Source organism: Oryctolagus cuniculus, chromosome 5 (genome assembly GCF_964237555.1).
Source record: "Oryctolagus cuniculus chromosome 5, mOryCun1.1, whole genome shotgun sequence".
Lineage (NCBI taxonomy): Eukaryota > Metazoa > Chordata > Mammalia > Lagomorpha > Leporidae > Oryctolagus > Oryctolagus cuniculus.
In genome coordinates this window covers 127,193,740-127,207,992 of record NC_091436.1, presented here as the reverse complement: position 1 = coordinate 127,207,992, position 14,253 = coordinate 127,193,740, and the positions used below count along the sequence as shown (strand labels likewise).

The window sequence follows — 14,253 nt, the reverse complement described above, 5'->3', positions numbered from 1 at the left end:
CTGCTGGGTGCATTCTCAAGGAAGTTCTGTGCAGTACAGATGAGAGAGGGTGAGGGACAAGTGGGCCCGCAGGGGAGGTGCCCAGAGGAAAGGAATGCCAGGCAAGAGGTAAAACGGGAGGTGTGCTGCACTGCGCAGGCGCCGGCTGTAGCTAAGAAGCGGGATAAGGCCCTGTGCATGAATGGTCAGCAGGAGCTAGGAAGAGGTGTGGCTGAAGATGGGGCTGGAGCCTGCAGTCATTCAGAAGCCCCAGGAGACCATCAGAGGGCTCTGAGCAGGGCGTGAGGCGTCAGCACTGTGTTAGGACAGGAGGGTGAAGTGGATGGATTGGAGTAGGGGCAGTGCCATTGGGAAGCTGTTGCCATGGTTCGTTGGATAAATGACAGGGCTTGACCGAGGGCAATGGCAATGAAGTGGAGTTTACTCAAGAATGATTTGTGCTCAAAAACCCATCTGTGAATTTATAATGGGCATGAACTTACCCAACCACTGGAGTGATGAGGTCAGCTGGCCAGAGCACAACTTTTGAAATGAAGTACATTAATAATCAAAGGATTACTCAGTGAAAACGGAGCCCAGGCGGAAGGAGTTGGATGGTCTGAAAGGAAGTTTCAGTGGCCCCTGGCAGTCCCCGCACAGCCGTGATGGTGAGGCTGGGTCCCCGGTGAGTTGTTACCACCTCTGGGAGGTGCGTGCTCTGCAGGGCGCATCAAGGAGTTGCTCCCCGGCCAGTGCTGGAGAGCAGCTGGCCAGAGGATCTTTGGGTTGCAAGGGGGACTCACTCAGAGATGAGCAGGTAGGCCAAGGAGGACTATAAGGGAAAGAACTTCCAACCCCAAAGCTCAAAAGGTGGGCGGGGGTGGGGAGAGAACTTAGACTATCAGGAGTTCTCTTCCTCTCCCCTCCCTCCACCCTGGGTGGAACTCTGCCTTCTCTGACACCTTGACCCTTCTGTTCCCACATACTTGCATAGGTCCTGTTACACCTGTTCCAAAGTCTTCCTCGTGTTCCGAGTCTTTCTCGCCTTAGTCCACGGCCCGCAGCTACGTGTGTCCCACATGCCCAGAAGAGAGGAGCCCATTGGTCCAGGTTGGGGCAGGTGTGCCTTCCCCTAATCTAGGCTGGCTGATGATGTGATGGGACTGACTCTCTGAGAAAAATGGTAGTACATTGTGGTAACTGTAGTCTAGACCTCATGTTTACTCAGTGTACTAGTTGTCTATTGCTCTATAACAAAGTATCGCCCAAGGCGTAGCAGCTGTGGGTCAGGAATCCAAGCGCAGCTCAGCTGGGAGTTCCTGCCTTGAGCTCTCATGAGGATGTGGCGGAGCTGGTCCCTGTGGTGGTGGTCATGTGATGGGGTGGTCTCTTTCCAAGACCACTCATTGTTGATGTCTAGCTGGTGGTGGGAAGCCAGGGCTCCTCACTGGCTGTTGGCTGGAGACCTAGGTCTCTCACCTTGGTGGTCTCACCACAGACTCAGTGTGCTTTCCCCAGAGTGATCCCAAAACAGCACCAGGGATGGCGGCTGGAGGATTTCTTAACCCAGCCTCAGAGGGAATAGAGCCACAGAGGGGGTGAACCAGGGTGGGAATGCCAGGTCTTGATGATTAGTGAGCCTATGCTGCCAGAAATGTTTATGTAGCGCCTGCTGTGCGCCAGGGACAGGGAAGGGCAAGCTGTGTGATGCAGTCTGGGGAAGCCTCCCCCCAGCACAGCAGGGCCCTCCCCCACTGTCCTGTCACCTTTCACACTGCCACCACCTCAGCTGCCCTCACAAATTCAGGTCTGTTAGCAGCTTTCCCTCATCAGATCTTCTTTGTGTGAAAGTGTAGGTCACGGCCACAGTAAGACACTTTGTATCACAGACCAGTATGTACAGGGGTACCATGAGAAGTCCATGGAAGATGACATTGAAAGCCAAGTCTATTTTGGTGCAAAAACAGTTCATGGAAAATGCATATTATGAAAACCCACATGTGGATTAAAAAGGTTTTGTATAAAATGAACTTTTTTAAAGAATACATTTTATTTTATTTATTCTTTCTTATTTGAAAAGCAAGCAGAATGAGAGAGATGGAGGGAGGGAGAGAGAACGAAAGATCTTCCATCAGCTGTTTCACTCCCCAAATTCCTGCAACAGCTAGGGCTGGGCCAGCCCAAAGCCAGGAGCCAGGAGCCAGTAACTGCATCCTGGTCTCCCTCATGGGTGGCAGGGACTTGAACCATCATTTGCTGCCTCCCCAGGATCCCATTAACAGGAAGCTAGATTGGAAGTAGAGAAGCCCAGCACTCTGATATGGAATGCAGGCATCCCAAGCAGTGATTTAACCTACTGGGCCACAATGCCCACTCCTAACTTATTTTAAAAATACTTTTTTAAAAATTAAAAAAAAATTATGTATTAATTTTATTAGAAAACTGAAGAGAAAGAGAGAGAGAGTGTGAGCTGCCATCTTCTGGTCTACTCCCCAAGTATTCAGAATAGCTAGGGCAGGTGGGGACAGGCTGAAGCAGGAGCCTGGCAGAGGCCCAGGTAACTGAGCCATCCCCTGCTGCTTCCCAGGGTGGAAATCGGCAGGAAGCTGGAATCGGATAATGAAGCCAAGACTCAAACCCAGCGCTCTGAATTGGCATACAGGGGTGGCAAGCAGTGTCTTTTTTTTTTTTAAAGATTTATTTAATATTTGAGAGGTGGAGACAGAGAGAGGTCTTCTATCCCCTGGTTCACTCCCCAGATAGCCACAATGGCCAGAGCTGTGCTGATCCGAAGCCAGGAGCCAGGAGCTTCTTCCCAGTCTCCCACGTGGGGGCAGGGGTCCAAAGGCTTGGACCATCTTCTTACTGCTTTCCCAGGCCATAGCAGAAAACTGTTTAGGAAGTGGAGCAGCTGGGACTCAAACTGGCATTCATATAGGATGATGGTGCTGCAGGGGCCGGCTTTTACCCGCTATGCCACAGCACCGGCCCCCAGGCAGTATCTTAACTGGTGTGCCAAGCACCTGCCCCCAAAATGAACTTCTTTTAATTCCTTTTTACACCAAGTTTTTGAAGTACCCAGGAATATTTGTGGACATGTTTATAACTGAAACAAATTTCCCAAGAGTTGACATCTTCACTCCCTCTTGTGTGTTCCGATATTTCCTAAGCTAGACCATTTCTGTGTTTATAAAAGCTGGTCTCGGCCTCAGGCGTCTCCCCGGCCGGCTGTTGCAGTGTGACGTGCCGTGTGGCAAGTGGGTAGCAAAGCATCACCCATTCTGCCCCCAGGACCCACGGAGCCCCTCCCCAGCCACCTGGCAGTGCTTCCCTGTGTGTCTGTCTATAGACTTCCCAGCGTATCCTCTCTTGGCTTCCTCTACTTGGAGCTCTCTTCTTTTTCCCACGTTGTCTGGAGAACCCTTACTCATCCTTTGACACCCAGTTTTAAGGTATTACCTCCTCCTTCCTTCTACCTGGACAGAAATGCCTGCTCTCTCCTCCGACTCCTAGAGTGTCTCACTGACACCTGGGGACAGCCTGGTGCCTCCTGGGAGCCTGTCCTAGGAGCACGCCCCCCAAGGCCACCCTATATTTTCATTGCATCTCTGTAAGAATGTTTACAAGGCCATTGAACAAATTAGCATCGCACAAATGACGGTGCCGCAAATGAGCAGTGTGCAGGGCTGGGGGTGCAGGTTTCCTGTCGGTGGAACCACGTGCACAGCGAGGCTCCCTCCCCCTGCGGGCCGTCGTCTCCCCGAGCGTTCATCCATCACAGGTACCCTCTGCACCGCGAGCTTGCCGCCACGTTCATGACTGCGGTTCGTCTGAGCTGCTCTGGCTTCTTTAGCTTTTTTCCTACTTTTCTGTATTGATGGAGACTGCGTAGGGAGAAATGGAGCCTTAGGCAGCACGGGGGGGGGGGGGGGGGGGGGGCTGTCTGCGCGCCCGCCCGGTGGGGCTTTCCTGTGTGAAGTGGTGCGGAAGGAGGGTTTTGAGGTTTCTGAATATTTGCTTCTAAGTATCTAAGTAAGAGATTTGTTTACCCACGTTTGCACTATCTTGGCAAGCTGGCAGCCTAACAAAATATTTTCTGGTTGGTTTTGCATGTATGTGGTTTTTGTTTTTGATGGGGAGAAGAATTTACACTTTGGTTAAATTGTATTGAAATACAATGGCTGATTTTAAAAATTGCTGTTAACTTAAGGGTTGAAGCTAATATAATTCCCCAGGCTCAGCCTCTTGGGGACTGCTCATAGACTGTGCTGTGAGATGTAATCAGAGAAGAAGAAGAAAAAAAGATGCAAGCAGAAGCAATTAAAGTATTTCTCCAGTATTCTCATTTCTGCATTTGTCAATAGCCAAGTAACTGCCCAAAGGCGTGTGTGCGTATCTGGGGGAGGTGAAGGGCGGTGAAGATGGACTGAACAGATAATGACTGTGGAGTGTAATGAATGGGCTAGAGACAGGCACGCATCAGATGCAAAGAGACAGGAGTCATTCATTCAGTTCAAGCATTGTTTTTCAAATGAGGGTCATCTCCATTAGTGGATCCCAGAATCCTTTTACAAGTGTCTAACAGCATCTTTAAAAAGAGATAGCTGGGAACGGGCCTTCAGCTTCCCAGCTGGGAAATCACAGGGAGGGAGGTTAAAGGGAGGGGGGAGGGAAAGGGAGGGGAAGAGAGAGAGAAAGGGCAGGGAGCGCACTCCCTTCCACAGGCTCACTTCTCAAACGCCTGCCACAGTCTATCTGGGAGCCGGGAGCTCCATCCGGGTCTGCCAAGTGGGCAACTGGGGCGCTATTACTTGAGCCAGCACCTGCTGCCTCCCAGGGTCTGCATCAGCAGAAGGCTTGGTGTCCAGTGCAGGTACTCTTACAGGCATCTTTTTTTTCCCTCTAAAGATGTATTTATTTATTTGAAAGACAGAATTGAGGTGGGAGGGCGGAGTGGTGCAGCAGGTTAACGCCCTGGCCTGTAGCACCGGCATCCCATATGGAGACCTGGCTGCTCCACTTCCCATCCAGCTCTCTGCTGTGCCCTGGGAACGCAGTAGAAGATGGCCCAAGCACTTGGGCCCCTGCACCCACGTGGGAGACTGGGAAGAAGCTCCTGGTTCCTGGGTTTGGACTAGAGCAGCTCTGGCCATTGCAGCCAATTGGGGAGTGAACCAGGGGATGGAAGACCTCTCTCTCTCTCTCTCTCTCTCTCTCTGCCTCTCCTCTCTCGTGTATAACTTTGACTTTCAAAATAATAAAAATTTTTTAAAAATAGGAAAAAAGAGATAACATCTTAGAGAGAGAGAGGTCTTCCATCTGCTGGTTCACTCCCCAAGCCGGAGCTGGGCCAGTCCGAAGCCAGGAGTTTCTTCCACGTCTTCCTCAGAACACAGGCATCTCAACTGGCATCTTATCTATAGCCATTAGGCCAGATGCCTCACACCCCTGAAATACATATTTTTTCTTTTTAAAATAATTTATTTACTTGTGTATGTGTGTGTTTTAAGATTCATTTTTATTGGTTTGGATGACAGAGAGGCAGAGACAGATCTATCCTCTTGTTCACGCCCCAAAATGGCGGCAATGGGGGAGGGAGGCTGGGCCAGGCTGAAGGTGGGAGCCTGGAGTTCCATCCGGGTCTCCCATGTAGGTAGCAGAGTCCCAAAGACTTGGACCGTCCTCTGCTGCTTTCCCAGCCACACTAACAGGGAGCTGGAGTGGAACAGCCAGGACTGGACGGGCTGATACACTGGTATGGGATGCTGGCATCTGGAACACCTTAACCCACTGCCCTGCACAGGGGCCCCAGGAATTGTATTTCTGAAAGCTCCCCCAGGCGGTGAGGTACTGATGAAGCTTTGGCCTTTCAGAGGGCAGTTTTTACAGTCATTTAGACAGGAGATTGTTGGGACGCCAAGCAAGAGATGAGGCCCTGAACTTAGGTGGTGGCAAATGGTGAAGAGGGGCCAGACTGGAAGATCTGGGGGGGCAGGTTCCATGGTTTGAAGGACAGGAGAGAAGGTGGAGGAATCACAGATGATCCTAAAATAAGCTAGGTGAACAGTGGGTGCTACAATCGCAGACACAAGAGAGAAAGGGCAAATTCAGAGGGAGAGACGAGGCCCTGGGTTTTGCTGGGTGCCTGTGGAGGCACAGAAAGAGCTCCTCAAGTTGTCACCAGGCCCAGAGTGAGCTGCCCCGCAGAGCACCGCGGCCCCCGCTCTGATCCGTCTCTGAACGGCCTCTTGATCGATGCATGCTTAGCTTTATGATTTATTTATTTGAAAGGTAGAGTTACAGAGCGAGAGAAGGAGAGACAGAGGGAGAGAGGTCTTCCATCCGCTGGTTTACTCTCCAAATGGCCACAATGGCTAGGGCTGCCTATGCTTGGCTGGAGCCAGGAGCTTCTTCCCAGTCTCCCACATGGGTAACAGGGACTCGGGCCATCCTCTGCTGCTTTCCCAGGCGCATTAGCAGGGAGCTGGGTTGGAAGTGGAGCAGCCAGGACTCCATATGGATGCTGGTACTGCATTGTAACAGGCATTTAAAAGTTAAGCATATTTATGGGGTGCTGTGTGATGTTTCATTCCATAGATACATTGTGTAATATCCAGTCAGGGCAATTATTTTTATCCTTTCAAGCACTGAACACTTTATCCTGAAAGCATCAACAATCTTGTCTTCCAGGCTTTTTAAAAATAAACATACAGGACATTGTCTATGGTCACTCACTCTACTGTACCATAGGATCCCAGAACTTCTCGTATCTGGTTGTACCCAAGTCTGTATCTCTCAGCCTCTCCCTGTCCCTCCCTCCCTCCCCAGTCATCCTATGCTTGACTTCTCTGAGAGACCTATTTTTTGGACTCCGTGTGTGAGTGAGCTCATGTGATGGTTGGCCCGTTTCACTGTTTAGGATCTCCAGGTCCAGCCATGTTGTTGCAGGTGACAAGATCTCAGCCTTTTGGTGGCTGAGTCATAGTCCCTGATTGTTTCAGTTCTGACTCTTTCTAACCTCACTCTTAAGGCACCCATAAATACATCTCACTGTAGATGACTGGTGTGATTTATCACAAGAGGGATATCTAAATGTTTGGGAGTATGGGAGTACTTGTACTTTTGCTGAGGGTGTCATCTTTACAGTATTAAGGTACCAAAAAAATAGAATGAGTATTTTGAAGATTTAGTAAGGAAAGAATTGTACGGTCTGGGGGTATTCTATGCAGTCTGTAAAGATGCCTGAATAACTCTCCTGTGCTCAGATAAGAATGTGGCTTTTTACTTATCAAAGTACTTGTGGTAACCCAGTGTCCCTACTTCAGTTAAAGATTTCTTAAAATATTACTATTGTTATTTTATTTCATCTGGGAGAGAGAGAGAGAGCAAGCACCCATCCTCTGACTCACTGCCCAAATGCCCATGATGGCCAGGGTTGTGGCAAAGCTGGGAGCCAGGAATTCAATTCAGGTCTCCCACATAAGTGCCAGGGACCCAATTACTTGAGCCATCACCTCCTTCCTACTTTGGTCTGCATTGGCGGGAAGCTGGAGTCAGGTATTGACCCCCATACAGGACGCAGACTATCTAACTGCTGGCCCAAATACCTGTCTCCTTTTTAGCATTTTTATTTGAGGGGAAGAGAGGCAAAAAAGAGAAAGAGAGAAAGAGGGAGAGGGAGATAGAGAGAGAGAGCACATGCGAGCAAACTCTCATTCACTGGTTTATTCTCCAAATAAACTGGGGCTGGGCCAGAGCTGAAGCCAAGAGACCGGAACTCAATGCAGGTCACCTACAATTGGCAGAAACCCAATTGTTTGAGCCATCACCTGCTGCCTCCCCAGGTGCACACTAGCAGGAAGCCAGACTAGGAAGCAGGAAGCAGGGGCATAGCCAGGAATTGAACCCAGGCACTCTCATGCGGGACACCCGTGTCTTAACCACTAGACCAAATATTTGCTCCTCTCAGCTTTTTTTCTATGGATTTTTTTGGTTGTTTATAGTTTATCTTGGTACCTGCTGTGTTATATTCTTTTTATTTTCCATCAGAATCCTATCTCTAGTTATTTTCTCGTCTTGAACGTGTGCTTGCAAGTCATTATAGGGGGAGACACCTTCTTTGGGTGTCTCACCTCTTGGTCATTTAATCTGCAGAAGGGACACTGGCGTGTGTAGAGTGCGCAGGTGGCTTCTCTCAGAGGCTGGATTTTCTCACCAAGTTCCAGTGGCGCTTTACCAGTGGCACCCCAAAGCCTCACTGCATGACCTTCACTCCACATCCTCTGCAAGCTGCTATCCCTCTGGGCAGGGTGGACTGGAAGAAATGCTGTGTTTAGGATCTCCGGGACAGTCCCGGAGGGCCTGGGAGCTGGTGAGTGACGGGTCCAAGCCATGACTCCCAGCAGCCTCTGGTGCCCTCACCTGCTGGCTGGCTCTCCTCCCCCTCACTACTCTGGGGAAACAGGCTAACTATGTAAGACCAGTGGGAGTGCTGAGTGCCTTTTTTTTTTTTTTTTTTAACAGCTCTACTATGCTGTATTAACTCCGTATCCTTGAACTAGAAGCTTGTAGGAGTTAAGCTTTTTTTAAAAGTCTTTCAAGGAAAATAACCAGCTTGAAATATCTTGAAATATGTCATGACTAGAATAGCCTTAGTCCCAACAAAGATGATTTAAAGTGTTTATATCCATATATCGAATAAAATAATGTAGGCAAGGTATCGAAAACATTTGTCATCACTCCAGTAAATTGCTTGTTTATTACTGCCTTACAAATGATCCCACATTACTTGTAGTGATAGTAAGAACCACAACTACAGCAGTACTGTTGAATATTTACTATGTATCGGTCACTAAAGCAACAGTTTTGTATATACCTAGTATCATTTAACTCTCCCCACCAACCTGAGACACTTAAGTGCACTTCATTAAGTTCCTGGGAAATGGAATTAAAAAACCAGTTTGGGAGCAGATCTGCAACCCACATAGTAGTACTTGAGTTTGATTCCTGATCTGGCTCCTGACTCCAGCTTCCTCCTAATGCAGACTGTGAGAGGCAGCAGTAATGGCTCAACTAATCAGTTCCTGCCACTCACAGAGGAGACCTGGATTCCATTCATGGCTCTGGCCTCTGCTCCACCCAGCCCACATAGGCATTTGCGGAGTGATCCAGCAGATGGGAGCTCTCCGTCTCTCTGATTCTCAAATAATAAAAGTACTGTTTTAAAAAGGATAAGTTTATTTTGGTGCAAAAAAACTTGAAATCCAAATATAGTTTGTTTTATAATTCGCATTTTCCACAAAATTTTTGAAGACCCCTTGTATGCTTGGATTTCATTTTCTTTTTCAAGAGGCAGAGAGATAGAAAGCTGGTTCATTCCCCGAAGGCCAAGGCTCTGAGTGGGGTGGAAGCCAAAGCCAGGAGCTGCGAACCCAATCACATGGGCAGCAGGTACCTAATTACCGAAGCCATCATGGTACCTCCCCAGAGCCGCATTAGCAAGAGGCTGGAGACAGGAGCCAGAGCAGGTGTCAAACCCAGGTTCTCTGTCATGGGACACACCGGTGTCTTGACTGTTAGGCCAAATACCTGTCCATTCACAAACTTTTCAAATACCTTTTAGGTATTGTTATCTCCATTTTATCGATGAAGAAACTGAGGTAAGAGAAGTTAAGACAAAGTAGGCCAAGATCATATGTCTTTAAAAGTAGCAAAGATAAAAACTAACTGGAGGGAGAACCCTATGCCTTGAGCTGCACTGCCTGTGGTCACCAGCTAGGCAATAGCTGTATGTGGGCTAGGGAGGCTGACTTTACCCCCTCACTATAAAAGTCTCTAGACAGAGAAACTCATTTCTTGCATTTGTACGGGTCTTGTGGACGGGGCTGTCTTCCCTTTATCCCAAAAGTACTAATTGTAAGCTAACTACACGCCAAGTCTTCTGCAAGGCCCTTGGAGAATATAAAGATGGAGGTAGTGATTTGGTGCCCTTGAGGCTGTCTGGGCCCAGGAGGGAAGATGAGAGAGATTCATTGCTCAGTGTATGTGGTTGTCCTTGGGTCTTCAGATGTGGCTCAACCTGACACCTAATTAAAATAAGGCACTTTAATGTTGACCGAATTAGTGACCCGTCATTATGTATCAGTCATCAAGCTAAATATTTTGCAGGCACTAGTTCCTGATTCCTTAAAATAACTCTCAGAGGTGAGTACTATAATTATCTTCATTTCATCAGTGAGGAAGTTGACGCTCTGATGGGTGAAATGACCTGCCCAAAGCCACAGCCCTGTGAATGACAGAGGTGGAATTTGAACCCAGATCAGTCTGAGTCCACAGTCACTACATGAATGTCTTAGAATATAAGTACCTCTGAAAGGCAGAAATACAGATGTGCACCTGACATATGCACACTGAGAATGTAAGCTTCTTTATCTCACCTACACTGTGAGGAGCACTTGCTCACGGATCTGCTGTGTTGGATATTTCTGTACTCTGCACACATCTGGCTGTGCATATCCTCACTTCGTCTCCACCACTTGCCTTCTCCCCTCTGAGAGTCGCTGACCAATCAAGGGGAACATTTGGAAGGAGAAAAAACATTACCACCTTCCCTTTTAATTGTTATGAGGACATTGGGCCTGTTTATTTGCTGGCCTGAGCCCCATACTAGAACATTTCAGTTCTAATTACATTGTCTTTTTTTTTTTAACCTGTGTCCAGTTGCCCTTCTTAGGGGATCAGAGAAATGACCATTTAATTGTTTGTCAATAAATGTTAATATAATTACAATTACTTGCAGAGAGTAAGGCCATTTTAAGAACTTTACTCTTAAAAAATTTCCTTAACTTACATTCAGATACCAAAACCCTGTGTATATGCACTATAATTGTACATTTTACATATGAAGGGACAGCCCTTACTTCATCACATGGGGGAAAAAAGAAGTCTTTTTGCTTTGCCACATTGTGAATGCCCACAACGGTACCTGGAGAATCTTAAATTCTCCCCTCACTGCTCTTAGTATTTTGCAAACCCCTCCCCCAGATTTAAAATTAGATTTGACAACTGGCATTCTCAAAGTAGGTCTTCACTAATTAGAGGGTTGTCCTCTCTGCCTCTGTCACACCACTGAACTCTTAATCTTGCACTGAGAAGGCAGGACTGCTTGTTCCCAAGATCCTTTTCGTGCATGGCTGAGGGTGAGTTTTGGAATCAACCAGACCTGGGTTCTGCTGTCTGCCCTTGTGACACTGGTGGCCCCGGGCAAAATACTTGTATTCACTGGGAGTGTCATTTGCAAAATCAGGATACTGAAACTTTATTCTACAGGTTTAAGTGTGGTTCCCGTGATAACGTATGTGTCTAACATAAGGCTGGGTGGACGTAGCAGTTCCTCAGAGTCAGTGCGGTTCCACTGGAGTGCTCTGTGGAAGGTCTGCGATGCCTTGGGCTCTTCTTGAGGATGTCAATTCAGCTGCTTTGGGTCACCTTTCAGTGACTTCATGGTTCCTTGGCGTTTTGGGCCGACTTGGGAGGCTTTCTTTCTGAAGTCCATTAATGTTTCATTGGAGCTGTGGAGCAACAGCTGTTAAGCTTGCTTGGTGGGCCCTAATTGCAACGAATAATCCATGGGCTCCTCCAAAATGTACTTCTTCAAGATGGGTGTTATTAAATTCCATCCAATCCAAAGACACTTTAAAACATGTTTAAAATTTTCCCGAACCAATCAGAAAACTGGTTGGTTCAGGGAGTAAATGTAGCAAAATATGCTAATTTATGCAAAGACTACTGTTGGAGGAAGGCCCTGGCTGAATTTGAAGTAAAACATCTTCTGAGAAAACACCTTGATGATACTATGTGATACTAAATGACTGAAGGTGTTTTCAAGTCATGTTTAAATACAAAGCAATTGCTAAAACAAGATAAGGTTTATTTTTAAAAAGATCTTCTATGCTGAATATGACAACATTGTATTCTAGCCTTGACATGCTTATTTTGTGCAATATAGTCTAGTTACAGGAGCCTTCTATAAATAGAAGCAAGGTGCACCACCATTAAGATTTTTACGCTAATAGAATATATAAACCACACAATAATTCCATTTAAATAATTTAAGTCTAGGGATAATTTTATTTAGAACTCCCCATAATTTCTAGGTTTGAGCACTTGTGTTTATCAGCAAGACCACTTACTATATGTGTTACAAACTAATTAATTTTGCAACAACTCTGAATTTTCCTTATGTCCTTCCTTAAACCCAATTTACATTCTTGTTCAGTTCATGTTTTATGTTTCTTTGAGTTTATTTGAAAACAAAAGACAACAACAAACCCCCACCCTGTTTTGGGGGCATCCGCTGTTAAACTGGACTACAGAGGAGCCCACTCCTACTCTGTGCTCTCCTAATTGACATTTATTGAAGCGCTTTGGATATTAGATATTAAGGGAGCGGTCCCAATAATTTGAGATTTGAGATTTAAAACAGGTGGCAATTATACTTGGACTAAAGAGTATTAAAAGGTAGCTCCCCTATTTAAAGAGGGGCGTATTTAACGAAAAATCGTAAGCCTAGAGGTCAGAGGAACCTGTCCAGAGAAAGCAGTGGGAATTGAGTGATTTGTTTAGCTCCTCACCTTCCCTTGGTCTCCAGTTTTGTTTTCCTTTTTAATGTTGACATACAAGGTTCACAGCTAAGGCTGCAAGCATTTGGGGAATGGGGAATGGAAAAAGAGGGTGTTGCAAAGTTTAGTACCTTTAAAAGTTAGGGTGAGCCAGTTAGTCACCAGATAACTAAGTTAAAAGTGGTGTTTTCGTTTTTAAAAAGCACATACAAAAAACTTTATTTACAGTGGCTCGCTTTAATAAGGTTTCAAACAAATGCCGTGTTTTTTCTTTAACCTCCCCCCCACCCCGATTCGAGCTAAAACCGGAGTGTGTGTGTGTGTGTCTGGCTGGCTCCATGTGTAATTCGCCTGCAGAGGATTGGCACGCCGTCTGTGGACCTTTATTTTAAAAGCTCCCCCCCCCCCAAAAAAAAAAAACTGTCTAATAAACCCCCAATACATTTCTGAAGTTCAAAAGAATCCCAAAGGAATCAAGAATTAACAATCTTGGAGCTTGATGTAAAAAAAAATTTTTTTTTTAATTAAATAAATCCTAATCTCCACATTTTTCGCCAGGCGAGAACCGAAGTTCGGAGGTAGAGGAGCAGGCGAGCGGTTTGCCCGGGCGCAGAGCATGAAGGCCGGGCGGGCGCGGGGAGCGGGCGCCCGCCGCCCGGCGCGGGGGTGAGCGAGAGAGAGAGCGGAGCGCGTGTGGCCGGCGCCGCTCGGCCGGGAGCTCCCGCGCCCGCGCCCCGCGCCCCGCGCCCCGCGCCCGCCGCCGCCGCCGCCGCCGCCGCCGCCGCCCCTGGTGCGATGGCGCAGAAACCCCGTTGACAAGGCACTGCTTTTTCATGACGGTGAGTTTCCCTTTGAGTGTATTATAATTTTGTGATAAAAATTTCAAGGAGAAAAAAAAAAAACACACAACCTCCTTCCTCTGCCTCTTTCCTTCGGGGAGGGGAAAAGCGAGGGAGGGGGGGCTGGAGATCTATCTCTAGACAGACAGAGAAGAAAGAGGAGCAAATTAAACACCGAGTTGCCAAAACCAGGATATTAGGTTTCAGCCCAGAGAGCTATTGGCTAAGGCTGTGTTTTTTTTTGGGGGGGGGGGTGGGTTTGTGGGTGGGTGATGGTGGTGGTGGGTGGATGTTTAATGGACACGGAGAAAAGGGGAATCGAGTGTTTATGCCTCTCCCAGCGCCGCCGGGGCCCGGGGAAGACCAAGTTCAGTGTCTCGGGCGCGCAGGGGGCGGCGGGGCCGGGCCGGGGGCGCCTCGGCGGGGTGGGGGCCCTGGCGCCTTTCTTTTTTCTTTCCTCTTTTTTTTTTTTTTTCCTTTTCCGCGGATGCAAATTTCTGGAGCGGGGAGAGGGAGAGCCTGGGAAGGGGGGTGGCGTGGCGGTTGGCGGTGGGGAGGGGAGGGGAGGGAAGCCTTTTAATGACTCATTGATTGAGCCGGTTTAAAATTAGTTGTGTGCGCGAGTGTGAGTGTGTTTTCCGCCCCCCGGAGCCACCGGGAGCCGGGAAGGAGGGAGCGGGGCTCGGCGAGGGGAGGACGGCGCGGCGGGGCCGCGAGCAGGGGGCAGGGAGGGCCTGGAGTGACGGCGGCCGAGGAAGAAAAATAAGCTTTTCCAATCTCCTCCCCTCTGTTTTCCCCCCCTCGTTCCTTTTCTC

The 14,253-nt window shown here is 48.0% G+C and overlaps 1 protein-coding gene across 3 annotated transcripts in view; it reads left to right on the top strand.

The window, feature by feature from the left end:
- The window catches only part of BICRAL (BICRA like chromatin remodeling complex associated protein), a 111,872-nt gene that overhangs the window by 17,637 nt on the left and 79,982 nt on the right, over positions 1 to 14,253 (top strand). For all 3 annotated transcript variants that reach the window (XM_070074088.1, XM_070074087.1, XM_070074086.1), the window contains one exon: positions 13,158 to 13,438. The gene's annotated coding sequence lies outside the window, so the exon portion shown is untranslated. The remainder of the gene's footprint in view (positions 1 to 13,157; positions 13,439 to 14,253) is intronic.